Here is a 14993-nt window from a genome sequence, read left to right on the forward strand (position 1 = left end):
CTCATCCTGAAACCACTCATATCTGTATAGGGAACACCTGACTTGAATGAACATTGGAAAATGGGCTAGCTAATTTTAGTAACCTTAGAAACAATGCTTTAATTTCTCATTTAATAAAAACAACAATAGAATATTATTAAAGTTGGCTAAAAATAAATGTTATTTAATAGTTAGCACAGTGATTAGCATTTCATAAATGATGGTGGAATGAGGAAATTGAATGTAAAAAATCCAAATTTCTGGCTCGCTCAATCACACAGCTGGTTAAGTTGCTTTCAAATTGAACCAGGATTCAAAGACAGACCACTTTTTTTTTTTTTAATGATGCCATGCACAGTAGCTTTTCATTTATAGGATAATTTTTGAAGTTGATATTACTCAGTTAATTTTTTACAACACCATACCAATTTCTGCATTTCCTTTGTTGATAAAAATTTCAAACCCTGTAGGCTTGCTGCCCTTTTAAGTGGAGCCAAAAACTTCTTGATCACTAAGTTGTAACCAGTTACAGAGAATCTGAAATAAAGGGAATTGTTGAGATATTTCAAACGAGATGGTTAACTATAAAATGCTTATTGGCACCATGCATAGCATAAAGTAAGCCCTATTTAAATGTTAATGATTGTAGTTAATTGTTGTAGAAGTGATCCTTGTTCAGGTCTGGTTTTGTGCATTTCATTACAGATTTTGTGACTGTTAGGTAGAATGTTTGTATATACTCATGGTATATCATTTGTAAGTCAGCAGCAAGGTATGTAGTAAATGACCTCTGGACTTGGGAGTCAGAAATATCTGGATTTCAGTCCTCAACAAAATATGACACTGATCAAGTCACTAACCTCTTTGGGTCTCAGTTTCATCTGTAAAATGAGGGGTTGGACTTACCTTGGCCTCAAAAGTACCTTTGAGCTCTAAATCAATTGTTCCATGTGTTTACCATGGATGGAATGATGAGGCCGTTTAAGAGGGGCATGAGTCTCTTTGCACTGCGAGTTAACAAGTGGATGAATAGCAGTAATGAAGAATCTTTATATATTATACAAATATCAAAAGGGAGAGCAAGTTTTTTACTTCCACAGAAGAAGAGGCAATGACCAGAGTTAGGAACTACTGAATGATATCAACTTCATTTCCATAGTGCTTGCTTTAAAGGATATGGAATATTTCCCTCATAACTATTGATTTAGTGGGGAAGATATTTAAAACAGGAAGCACAATTAGGATTGCAATAGTCCCAAGTAAGAGATGATGAAGGCTTGAACCATGTGGGAGTGGCTGTGGTTGAGTAAATAAAAGATGAATATGAGGAAGAATTCAAGATTTGGCAACAGTTTGAATATGTGATTTGGGAAAGTGTCAGATGTCAAGGACAATTCTAAAGTTGAAACTCAAGGTGAGGAAAAATGGGGTCCAGCCTCTGGGGTTCTTGGAACCTGACAGGAGGGATAGTTGGTGAAATGAGTTGAGTCAACAAGTGGGTATAGGCAGGAGCAGGTTGACTTGTCAGCTGCTTGGATTTTATAGTTTCAGAATCATGTATGTTTCAAGCAAGCAAGCCAGCTGAGATCATTTCCTTGGTTACAAGAGTGTGCAATTTTCATCATCAATCATATAGTTCATATGTTTACAAGTTTTAATCATGTGATTACAAGTTTAAATAATAATTATATAGTTAATTTCTTATCCCTACTCGGACCACTATGACCTTAACCTGTCTGTTACCATATTTATTACTACATTGTATAATTGTTAATTCATTTAGGGTTATTAATTAAGCAATTCTTTTAATGGAAAGTTTTTTATATTTTTTTGTGTAAGTAATGTTTTTTGATAACACTTCCTTAACAGTCTGCAGTGAGGGTCTTTATGCTTGTCCACCCATCCGTTAACTCTTACAATAACCAATTTTTTCTTTCTGCCCTAGTTGGTAGAAGCCACAGTTTCTGTGACTTTTTTATTCTTTCCCATGAAACTAAGGCTGCTGGAGTTCACATATCAGTCACCTGTACTATTTTCTCACCATCTTTTTCATATATTCCTGTGTATGATAAGGGGGGCAAAACTATTAATTTCCCTGGAATTCTATCTGACCCATCTCGTATCTGTTTTCCCTGTATATATTCTGGTATCTCCTTGGAATTCCCAGTGCTGGGTTTACCAGAGATTTCATAATGTTGAAGCCTTTTGTATGCCTCAGGGAGAGGCAGTCCTGTTAAATTTAGACAGAGTTTACAATCTGTTTTATTCAAGGAATTTTTCTGAAATCCTTCCTTTATAGTCATTCCAGTATTAGGGTGAGTAAATACTGTAATCAATAATAAACCTATAAATATTGCTACGCATGAAATCCCTATATATATTGAAGAAGGAAATGTTGTTCCATCAGGCAGTGTCACTGCCTTGAGTCTTCTTGCTGCAACTGTCAAACAGCTTAGAGACCCTGGCTCCCAACAGAAAAATGATAAGTTGATTGGGGAGAAAAATGAGTTCAATTTTTGAATTTGAAATTTCTATGGGACATCTAGTTGAAAATTTCTAGTAGATAGATAGTTGATGATAGAGGACTAGAACACAAGAGAAATAACCTGGATGTATAGGTTTGGGAGTTAGTTGCATAGAGATGGTAATTTGCTCTATGAGAACCAATGAAATTAATTGAGAGAATAGATAATGAAAGCTAGTTGGCATGGAGTTATGAAGATCTGAGTTCAAATGTGGCCTCATACAATGGCTGAGCAAATCATTTAACCCACCTATCTCAGTGTCCTCGTTTATAGCACCTGTCTTCTAGGGTGTTTGTGAGAATGAGAATATTTGTAAGGTACTTTTTAAACCTTAATTACATAAAAGCTATTTGTTATGCATTTTATTATGACAAGATGGCCTGGGATAGAATCTTAGGGTTACACCTACAGGTAGAAGTCATGATATGAATGATGATCCAGAAAAAGATTAAGGAATGGTCAGAAAGGTAAGGACATCAAGAGAAAGCAGTGTCATGAAAACCCTAAGAGGAAAGGATCTTTAGAAGGTGATGAAGTGAAAAAAGGAGGCCAGAAGACAGGTTTGGAAAAGCTCGTAAGAGTAGCAGAAATGAGGGAAATGAGTATAGGTAGCTTTCATTAGGAGTTTAACAAAGGAAGGAGAGATGGAGGATAATAGAGGGAATGGTAGTATCTAGTAAGATTTTTAAAAGGATGGTAGATAACTTGGGTGTGTCTGTAAGGGGTCTGGAAAGAACAAATAAATGGGGAGAGGTAGAAGACTAACTGACTCAGCTAGTTTGCCTGATTTCCTCCTCCTGTTGAGCAGCACATGGGTAGGAGTGGAAGAGACAAAGTGTAGGAGTGGTCCATAGATGGGGTGTAGTAAATTGGGGTATAATAAGGGGACAAGGAATGTGACAGTAAACGATGCTGTAGATTTGAATTACAATTTTGGAGTAGACTCTTGAACTAAATAGGATCAAGCTTAAGAAAAAGAAGGAAACAAGCATTTTTAGGAAAAGGAATAAAAGCTGAGAGAACATCTAATACAAGTATCAGTGTGATCTAGTGGAAAGAGACTTTGGTATCATAGGAACCTGGGTTTGAATCCAAGGTTTCCAACTTAGTAGCCAAGTAAACTTGAGCTTCCATTCCCTTGAGGAGCCACTTCTCAGGGCCTCAGTTTCCTCATCTATAAAGAGAAGTGGTTAGATAATTTCTACTGTCCCCAATGAATTTGGGTGAATTCTATGATTTCTGAGAATTATAAGAATCAGAAAAGTGGAAATACCTTAGGCATCAAATATGTGCCAAATGGCTAGGACAAATCCATACCAGATGAAAATGTAATTTTGATTTGACAAAATCATTTTTATTATCTTAACATGTAGTTTTCTAAGTAAGTATGGGACTGGCAGGGGTCCTTATTTATGGTTCTGTGGCCCTGTTCAATTTGAGTTTCATTCTGTTGCCAGAAAATGTGTCTGGTTAAAGGTTTCAGAGGTTCAAGCAAATGTGAAAGGATTCCTTGAAAAGATCAACTCTGATCCAGAAGAATTTAGGGAGAAAAAGTTTATTTAGATATTGCTATGATAAGCAGACGCCAAGGGTCCATAAGTTTGTGTCCAGGAGCCTTCCTAGGTGACCCGCCCTTCATCCTCCCATTAATTTGGGACAGAAAAAAGGGCCGGGGGGGAAATACTTCCACGCAATTAAATTGCCAAGCTCAAGCCATGCTAGGCCGAAGGGCCAATTCAGGCAGTTTTGTGCCAGAATCGTGGGATGGCCTGCGGGGAGAGATCCCAGTAGCCCATGCAGTTAGGGGATGAAGGGCACAGGTGAAGGGTCTGGAAGTGCTGGCTGATGCTCTGGGGTATAAACAAAGTAAAATCTTCCTAGGAGAAAGTCCAAGAGACAGCATTAGGCCGAGGGGAAAAAATGGGAGGGTCAAATTTAAAGCATGGCTGCAGCAGTAAATTGTAATCCCTCCCTGAAGTGCCAGGACATAGTGCCTTGGGACTTCAATTTAGTAATTGGAAGAAGGAACTAAAATATCAGGGGGAAAAATGCAGAAAATGATCAAATGCTGTTGACTTTCTCTTCCCACTTTTTCACTGTGATTCTGTTGCTAGAATGCTTTCTCCTTCTCCCCCTCCCTGCTGCTTTTCTCCCAGACACTTGCCTGGTTTTTTTTTTTTTTTTTGGTTTGTTATCTCTCAACCTTGGGAGAGAAATGGGAGCAAAAAGGGAATTATCCGAGAAAGAAGGACCTTATTTTGAAGTTAAAGAGACAGGCAACAATGAAAATTACTAAATATGTTAAAAAAATCATAAAAAGAAATGTTATTTTAATTGGAAAAAGATTTCAGGAAAAGTAAATCCCAGGGAGTCAAGAGAGTAAAGTTAATTCTGAAGTATATAATCTGGTTACACAGAAAGGGAAACTAAATAGTTATTATTTTACCAGAATGATATGGCAACATTATAGTTTTGAGATTCTGGTAATGTTAGTTATCAAGGTGGGGACCTAAGAACAGAAGAGCTCCCAAGAAAGATTTTAGACCTGCCTCCTTATGAGAAAAGTTATGTGATTTATTCTATCTGAAGAGAGCAGGTAATATTCCAATTAGGCTGTGAGATTTTTTTTAAAGTACCTGTTTGCCTTCTCAAAGGTTTTACCAGTTAAAATCAAGAAGTGTTAAATCCTTTGAATGGAAAATGTTTTCTGGAAATGGAATCATGCCTGTGGTTTATACAGCTAGTTCAGAACAGTAATAACTACAGTTAAAAAGTTAATAAAAAAAAGAATAGTGGAACAGAATATTTTTTTAAATTGTTGCTTTTTAAAAATTTTTAATAAATTCATTTATTTACTTTTCCAATTACATGCAAAGAGAGTTTTCAACATTCATTTTTCTGTAAGGTTTTGAATTTTACATTCTCCCTTCTTCCTTTCCCTCTCCCCTCCCCTTGACAATGAGTAATCTGATATAGGTTATATATGAATATAACTATGCTAAACATATTAGTCATTTTGTAAAGGAAAAATAAAGAAAAAAGGGAAAACATGAGAGGGAAAAATAAAGCATAAAACAAATATTAAAAATTGAAAAAAGTAAGCTTTGGTTTGCATTCAGATTCCATAGTTCCTTCTCTGGATGTGGATGGTATTTTCTATCACAAGACCTTTAGAATTGTGTTTTTTCATTGAACTGCTGAGAAGGGCTACATTCATCATAGTTGATTATCACACAATGTTCCTGTAAATGTGTAGTGTTCTCCTGGTTCTGCTCACTTCACTCAGCATCTAAACTGTTTTGTTATCCTCTGGGAGGTGAGGGATACATTGGTTGTTTTTTTTTTTTTGAAAGGCAGTGGGATTAAGTGACTTGCTCAAGGTCACACAGTTAAGTTATTATTGTCTGAGCTCAGATTTGAACTCAGGTCCTCCTGGGCCAGTGCTCTATCCACTGTGCCACTTAGTTGCACATTTAATTTTATATATATATATTTGTGCCTTCTTCAAAAATGGGTAGAATTCCCTTACAAATCTTTCTTTTCTACAATCTAACTTTGTGTGAGTCTAGAAGCTAGAAGCTGTGGAATTTAGGGAATATTTATAGAAAGTAATAATGAGTGACACTAATAAAAAAAAAATAGGCTGATTCAAAGGGATAAACATTCTCCACAGCAAAGTCTCTTGCTTATTACGGCTACATTTAGACCCCAATGCACACCATATACAAAACAGATGAGAAAATGCTGGAGAGGAGAGTAGGTCACTGGCAGGAGTTAGAAATAATGGCTTCAAATGTCTGTTCAGTCTCCCCTAGAGCTCGGATTAGCAGATTTTGATTTTCTCTGAATTTTTTTTTCTTAAACACATAGCATGGAATAAACATGATACTTCTTATTCACATGGAAATTGTGTAGCATTTACATGACAATTCTCAGGAAAGGGGGTGGTCCATGGGGCAGCATTCTCAGAAGTTCCAAAGGCTATTTTCTTAGACGTGAGGACATAGCACTTTTCATTGCAGGAAGCCTTCAAATAGATTATATTTACCAATGAACAAATAGTGGAGTTGCTGACTTTCAAACAAATGAATGTATCAAAGTTCTTCAGTTCTTTAGGAAGTTAATAACCAGGAAGAAAAGTGCTGTATTCATCTCCCCAGAGGAATTTGGGGTTTGCATTACATTTCAGAGGGTCAACAAGCAGAAAAGCAAAGAGGGAGTAACACTTGCTGGGCAGAGAGAGGTAGAGCAAATCTTGCTGCCTAAGTTTGAAGGTATATGTTTTACTAACTATGTGCCTCAGAGACTGGGCTAGACAACCTCCTTGAGTGACCTGGGGTAGTCTTAATGAGTGAGATCAAGCAACAGGACCTCACCCTAACTGGAAGAGGCAAGGAAGAGTTAGGAACTGGCTTTCACCAGACTTCTGAGAGCAAACTTTTGACCTGCAACCCACCAAACATTTCCTGGGTGACCTGCTCCTCTCTCTGCCTCATCTCACTCTCTGGATACTGTTCCTCACATCCATTTCCTTCCCCAACTTCAGGAAAAAATGTCTACTGCCTTCAACTCCCAGGAGCAGTTGTCTTTCACTCTCGAGTTTCTTTTTTTCTCTTGAGTTGAACAACTCTATCACTCTTCCAACTTCCATAGACCTCCTCTGCCCAGAAAACCTTTCTTCCATCAATTTACCAACTTATTTGTCCTTATTAAGGACCTTCTGCAATCTCTTCCAGTCTTGCTCTTGAATAAGATGATGGTTCTTTTCTCCCATCAAGTTCCCCTTAATTTGAAAATAGTTTTGTAAAACAGGACTTGCTCAATATAAATCAAGTCAACTAAAAATATGTTAATGCCCAAACAAGTCATACAACCATGCTCTAGAACAAACCAGACTCAGATGGCATTGACCCTTCACTAGTGCCTACACCTCACCCACCTATGTAGATATGTACTCTCATTCTTTCCCTGTTCTTTCCTACCCTCCTTCCTACCTGGCCCATTCTAATGGAACCCAAGGGTTTCCTACTTTTCTGTCTATCACTTTACCATCAGAAATAGTAAAATGAATGAAGCTGTTTGGGGATGCCCCAGAAGAGGGTAGAGTCATGAAATCAAGATGGATAGAGTTCAGGGTATGTTATAGGAGGTTATGAAAGGAGGAAGAGGCAGAGAGAGCAGGGAGCAGATCATATTCTGCTAGGTCTGTTCAAGAATAATATAACACATGAAACCTACAGCTTTAGTGAGGGACTCAGTGTCAGAGAAGATAGAAAATAATGGTGGTCGAAGATATAACAGTAGTGTTATGGTTTGAGAAATCAAAATCATATAGACTTGAGAACATAAGCCATGTTAGACATATAGTTCAACATTCTCTCATTTTACAGGTGAGAAAACTGCCTTAGAAAACACTGTAGGGACTCTCTGCCTTCTTCCCTAGGTAATGTGGGAAATTACAAGCTTACTCTGCGCAAAAATTACCAGTTCTATTGTATATGTTTTAGACCCAGTCAGGGTCTCTTGAGGGAAAGAAGAACTGAGGAAGTGATTTGAAATTCTAAACACTCTTGATTTTGCATCTTAAATATCAAACCTCTATGGAAGTTCAATTAGAGAATGGAACTATGACTTGAATATATTTCTAGTGGTAGGATGGTTGAGGGTCAATGAAAGAAGATTGGTTAGCTCCAGTCTTCTTTCAAGTCCATGGCTTAATTAGACCAGTATCAGCAGCTCATTTTTCTGCAGAGAACTCCTCCTGATGGAATTATAGATTGAGTGAGTTTAAAGACAAGAGTAACTTTTGCCCAGTAGGCAGCAGACATAATTGGAGCATGGAAACTATTGACTTCTAAATCATACAAAGGATTATCAGGTGAATGCTGTGATAGTTGAAAGGTCTATCCCATTCCCCAAAATAAAAAGTGAGATACTTTAGCAAGCATCAGGCCTACAGAACTCAAGAACTGTTGAGAGGAAGTGAAAACCCTTTTTTGTCCCTAATTTTATTCTATATATTTTCAAAACTTAAAGGTCCCAAAGATGAAGAATATTTCTCACCTCTATCTATTTTAGAAATTTTCATGGGCACCAAATAAGACTGTTTTCAGACTCAAGGCCTAGTTTTTCCCAAATGTTGAATGTAAGGAATTCTTTCAAATGAACCTACTTTTGGCTTAACACAAATGTAAAAATTCTGCAGCCCAGGTAGAAGATATAACTGAAGCACATTTTAAAAATTATTGTTTATAAATTTTTAACATATCAGGGTTTGAAAATAACAAGAGATCCACAGAAGACAGACAGATGGGCAATCATAGGGGGCACATATCTGAATATTCTATTGCTCACATGTCTGAGGAAAGCTGTTGTTTCCAACGTCAAGCCACCTTTTGGCTCAGGCAGATACATAAGGTGGTGGGGGTTCTTTACTTGCAGCATCACCTCCACTCGCACCAGCACCCATCCCCATACCCATGCCTGCCCCTACCCCTACACCCATTGCAGTTGAGGCTGTAGTGGTATCATCACAGGGTGGTAACAGCACCGTAGTATCATTGGTGGTTATATAAACCAGAATATCAGAAGAGTTTCGGCCATTGATGTAGCGGTAACAGTTCCAGACACAGCTAATCAGGTAACCCTTAAAAGCCAAGACAATGCTGATAAAGAGGAGAATAATAAGGACTAGACAGGTAGGATTCACTGATATGATATCTTCCTTGTATGGAAACTGAGGAGGCAGCTGTCTTATATATTCCTGGATTGAATTTGGATAAACAAGTACACTGATTGCCACCAGCAAGTTAAGGGCAAATCAAAAATCTAGTAGCAGAAGAACGGGATGATCCAGGCTGCATGTTGCTTGTATGCACCATATGTTGCCATTGCACAGATCAAGATCATGAGAAAGGAGATTGCAGTTGCAATGCACAAGTTGGCATCATCCATGAATTCAAAGTCAGCCCCTAGTTCAGAATTGGTTAAGTGATACCGATCTGGATCTGCCATGGTGTTTAATAGGATGAGAAGTACCACGGCATTGATGATCAAGTACCAGATGCCAAACAGGATGGTGCCAGTGTGGACATGGCAGCACAGGCAGCAGCTGTTGGAGTAGAAGCGGGTCCAGGGCGCGCTCATCTTCATCTCAGGGAACCCCTCCGGGCTCTCTGGGACCCGTGCGGGGGTCGCTGCAGCCTTGCCCACCGTGGCTGTTCCGTCCGCCTGGAGTTCCTGCAAACACGTGCCCAACTTTACTGGAGAGCTCCCGGCCCAGCCCAGCCACTTCCAGCTGCTGGGACTCTAGGGAGCGCCCCCTCCCCTGCCAGCCTGCCGGCTCCCTGGCTGAATCCCGGGCTCTGCCAAGCCCAGAGAGGTCTCAGGCTGCAGATGCTGCAGGACTCCAGTGGAACAGAATATTAAGAAGTTCTTAAAGTACTAGGAAGAGAATCAAGGCATAGAAACAATTGAGTTTTTTTAATCATTTGCTAAGTATGGAAATTGGTTAAAGCATGTAAACAAGATTTGAGTAGATTTGATATTGTATAAGTTAAAAGGATTGATTTTGGGATTTTGGGGCCTTTGGGAGGTGATTTCAAATTCAATTAAGGTTTTTTTTTTTTAATGTTTTATGGCTCCTCCAGTCATAGGAAGAAAAAGAATTAATTGAAATGCTGTAATAGATATGGACGGAATGACCTTGGTGGAAGCTGACAGTCAGGATAGACTGTGAGTTATCTTCATCAAGCTTTAGAATTACTAAACAAAGGGAATCGGGAAAGACCAATTCAAAACATGTTTGGAGTTATGATTCATGTACTTGGAAAAAAAATCTAGGGGCAGCTAGGTGGCGCAGTGGATAAAGCACCAGCCCTGGAGTCAGGAGTACCTGGGTTCAAATCCAGACTCAGACACTTAATAATTACCTAGCTGTGTGGTCTTGGGCAAGCCACTTAACCCCATTTGCCTTGCAAAATCCTAAAAAAAAAAACAAAAAAAAAAACTGGAGTGAATGAGTACTGATAAATAGTAAAGGTACAGAATTAATATATATTACTTTAATATCTCAAATTGAGGGGAATCTCCAATTCCCAGAACATAAAATGTTTTAAGATGAAGAAATGTTGGTCAGTAAGGATAGAAAACTCTTATAAGTTAAAGCATTGAGAAGTTAGTATTGCACTGATAAAGATAAAAAAGAATTTCCAACATATTTTTTAGCTTTGAAAAAGAAAATGATTTAAGGTTATTTTGAATATGACTTTTGGAATTTGAGAGAAGTATTAAGAAAATCTTGTAATCATAAAAAGGGATTTTTAGCAACAACTGGTTTTAAGATTTTCTCTATATTGCAAAATTCTAGGGAGTAAAGAGAAAATAGATGAAATTGAAATATATAGTGAATTGGTAAACTTTGTAAAAGAATAGATTTAAACAACTTTTTGGGGGGGAATTTAAAATTGTATTACAATAATGAACAATGAATGGAAGTCTTATTTAAGATGAAGAAATTATATATGTAAATGTAACACTAGCATGGGTAAAAAATGAAATTATCATGTGTAAGACTGAAATTCATGGAGAATCTTATTTTCTGTGTTTTGAAAATAGAAGTGTATTGGAAGAAGAGATAAATAAGCTTATAAAGCACAAATTTAGAAGAGGTTTGTGTGTAAAAGCTACTTAATTATAAGGTTAACTTTAAGAAAACCTGTTGTTTTGTTTTGCTTTAAGAGAATAAGATGTCATCATGAAAACTTTGTTTCATGCATGTTTAAATTTTAAAGAAGTAAAATTGCAGATTTCTTCCCCCATGTTAAATGCAGATTCAGAAAGATAGTGTAACTGCAAGATACCCTTTCCAATAATGCTGTGTAAATGTGTGGGGCTTTGGAAAATGATTAGATCCTAATTAGATGACTTATCAATGAATAAGATGTTGAAGAGAGTTATCAAACAAGTGATTTAGTAATGTGGTCAGACCTGGAATTAATGATTGACTGCTTTGTGGGAATAATGAGGGAAGTTATCAAAGACCCTCTGGGTTCCCTGAAATTTTTAAATGATGTGTTGGACCTTGCTCTAGAACTACAGGTCCAGGTATAAATGTAATAATAGAAAGATTGTTTTGTGAAATTGATTTCTTAATGTGTTACACTTATTACTGTTTTATTAAATTTAAAGATATTCTAATGGGTTGAATGAATTCTGAAAAATAATTTGTATTCCAAACATAGCTAATAATTAGACAGGTTTATTATAGAAAATTGTTTGCAAAGAACTTGACAATTTTATATATATATATATATATATATATATATATATATATATATAAATTGGAATTTTTGTGGTAATTTATGTGTGTAAATATTTATATTTATAATCTCAAAGTTGTGATTGTTTGCTTTGAATTAAAAGCACCTAAACAACATGGGAAAGAAAATAATGATAATAATAATTGTGCTATTTTTTGTGACAGTCTCTGGCTAATTGTTATGTGAGAATTCTTAGAATAATCTCCTAGTCAAAGGGGTGTTTTGTATTACAGCAGGCTAGCCAAGAGGCCTCTAATACACCATCTTTGTCCAGTAATAAAACAGATATGATTTCAGACAAAGGGATGTGGGTCTGCAGATTAGAAGTTAGTGCCACTAGGAGGATAGACCTTCTAGTTGAATTATGAAACATATTTGTGACTAAGTTTTTTTTTTTTTTTTGGTATGTCAAGGATACTCCAGATACTCCAGATGACTGCTTTTTGAATGTTTAGAAAGTCACTTTATTTTTTGTATTCTGATGACAGGGACACTCAGAGTAGATATAGGTGATATATGTGTAGGGAAGGGGACTGATTGTGAGCCCCCCCCCATCCAGATTAGAATTAGCATTTAGTCCTTGGGAAGTGAATTCATTTGGAGATCTAATTAGATGGAATTACTGTTTTAGAACATGGGACTTATTAATTGGCTTTTGTTTTATGTCTAACATCAGATGTGATCTGCAAAGGAAGTGCTGTTGATTTCAATGCTCTCTCGAAGTCTGGAAGCCTGAAGGAGGTTTGGACACTATACAGGTGACAGGTGTATTGGGAAGAAAAAGCCAAAGGGCGACTTTTCAGTGTGACCTGAGGTTGGACCCTTTTAACTTGACTTCCCCAAATGTGACAGTTGAATAATGTCCCACCAGATAAATCTAATATTTGACTTAGGGCATTTGACTATCCATGTGACCTCTGCCTGGAAACTGACACTCAAAATTATATCTATAAAGGAATTTTCCTTTGATGTCCCAGATCTTTATAATCATAAATCATTAAATCATTAAAGTCAATCTGACATAGAAATTTTAGGTCAAGTGGAAGTTAATTGCTAGACAAGTCAGCATGTGGTTTTAACTTCTGCTGTTAGCTATATGTTTTGAGAAGAATTAAGATTCTTTTATTTTGTGATAGGGAAAGGATATTTAAGTAGGAAGAATAAAGAAGGTTATATAATCTCAAGATATACTCCTGTGCAGTAGCAGTTTCAAGGTCTATTTTGAGAAGGGAATGTAAGTCAGTTGAGTAAATCAGGAGAGGAATCACCTATAGTTTAGTTAAGAAACATTTTTGGGAAGAAAGGATTATTTATTACAGTTAAGGATATTTGAGTTATTATATGAAGAGCAAGAGATTAAGGCTATTTGTATGTCACTTGCTGGACACTCTTTGTACAAAGATGGTCATCTAATGTAAATGGTATAAGCTCAAGTAACTTGATAATTTCCAACACATTCACTTGTGAAGTAAACAATTATGGAAGTTGTATTTTGGTTAAAGTAAAGTATGTATCTCAATGTGAATGTGAATTTTAATAGCTTTAGAACTTTATGGTCTGATGATGAAAATATGAATCTGTCTGATAATATGTTGTGTTAAGTTCCTTTACCAGAGGAGATCTCAGCAAGTCATCTCAATTGGAGATTGGAATGGATCCTGCAGCTACAGAAAGATATTGAATACCTCCAGGGGAAAAGAGAGGAAACTAGATGAGTTCATCTTCCTCCCTTGCATCTAACTTATGTGTATGGGTTGTTTGGTCAGGGTTCCAAAAAAGAAGATGGGTTCCAAGTAGACAGGAAGAGAGAGTATAGGACTTGAGAGGGTATCAAGGATAGTGTGAGAGGACTTCAGATGTCAAAATATATAGGTATATTTATTTAGAAGAAAAGAGGAGGGATTGAGTGGAATATTCCTTCTTAAGAGTTAATATTCTTAGTGAAGTCCTCTCAGGGTTAAAAATCATTAAAACAAAGACAGACTATTACTCTTTGACTATTCTTAGGAAAGGGAGGGAGAGAGGCCTTGCATTGCCAGTCAGACATCTTCCTGATTCTGCTAGGGAGTTGAAACTGGACTATTTCCACAAAGACCTTGCATTGATTCTGTTAGGGAGTGAAACAGTGGAAAACTTCCAAAGAAGAGGCCTTGCAGTCTCAGTTAGCCACCTGTTTGATAATGGACTGTGAGAACAGTAGCCTGCCTTCTCTTGTTTGATAAGTACTAAACTAAGAAGACCTTGCATACTCAGACATTAATTCATTTAACAGAAGGTCGTTAGAAATATTGTGATACCCCCCGCCATCTGGATGGTGAGGTAATATTTTACAAAAACCTTTTATTCTTTGTTGCTGGGTTGATTTTTTCGAGTAAAGATTGTAACTCTGAAAACCTTAACCAATCAGGTTGGAAGAGAGGGGGGCTAGGGAGGGGGGGAAATCACGCTAGGCCATATAGTCTTGCTTGCCTTGATCTTCACGGCCTTTGTGAGACTTGGGGGTGCCCTTTTCTGGGAAAAGCCAAAATAAGCTTTCCTTTTTGCTCAAAGGAGTAAAGTTTACATATTTTTAAAATGCGGATTCTTATTCCACACAACGGCGTTGCAGAGTCGAAACGCAAGTAAATAAAGGTGGAATAAAGTCAAGTAATATGGAATCGATTGAGCTGTGAAATCAGTTGGGGCTAAACTGGGGGGTCCTGAGGATCCAAGATTTGGCGCTGAGAGGGGAGTGATTGCCAGACAGGGAAGCTGAGGGAGGGGCTTCTCGGGGTGACTCTGAGCCTGGGTCCTCCCTCCTTCCCGAGGTGTTTGGGTTGCTGCTCTGAGCATCTGCACGACCCGGGCTTTGGGGTACAGGACGGAGGGTGGGGGCGGGGAACCCCCGGCCGGGTGGAGGAGAGGAACACAAACCTGTTTTGAATTAAGCGACATGCCACCCTTGCCGGGCACCGCGGGCCGGGCTACGTGAGGGGTGGCGTCACTGCCGACCCTGCCCGCAGAGTGCCGGAGGAAACGCCGCTATTCATCTCTGGAGCTACCTGGGGGCGGTCCACTTCCGGCCACGCTTCGTCCCACGTGGCGGGAGCCGCGCATGCGCGCACAGCGCCGAGTCAGCCGTCTTCTCCTCAGGCTCTGCCCCGGATGTCCCGGCGACGTCGCTCTTTTA

The 14993-nt window shown here is 38.0% G+C and overlaps 1 pseudogene; it reads right to left on the reverse strand.

The window, feature by feature from the left end:
* Positions 1–5310: 5310 nt before the first annotated feature.
* LOC141513286 (lysosomal-associated transmembrane protein 4B-like) lies at positions 5311–14981 on the reverse strand (annotated as a pseudogene).
* Between the last annotated feature and the right edge of the window lie 12 nt (positions 14982–14993).

The sequence above is a fragment of the Macrotis lagotis genome, chromosome 2 (genome assembly GCF_037893015.1).
Source record: "Macrotis lagotis isolate mMagLag1 chromosome 2, bilby.v1.9.chrom.fasta, whole genome shotgun sequence".
Taxonomy (NCBI): Eukaryota; Metazoa; Chordata; class Mammalia; order Peramelemorphia; family Peramelidae; genus Macrotis; species Macrotis lagotis.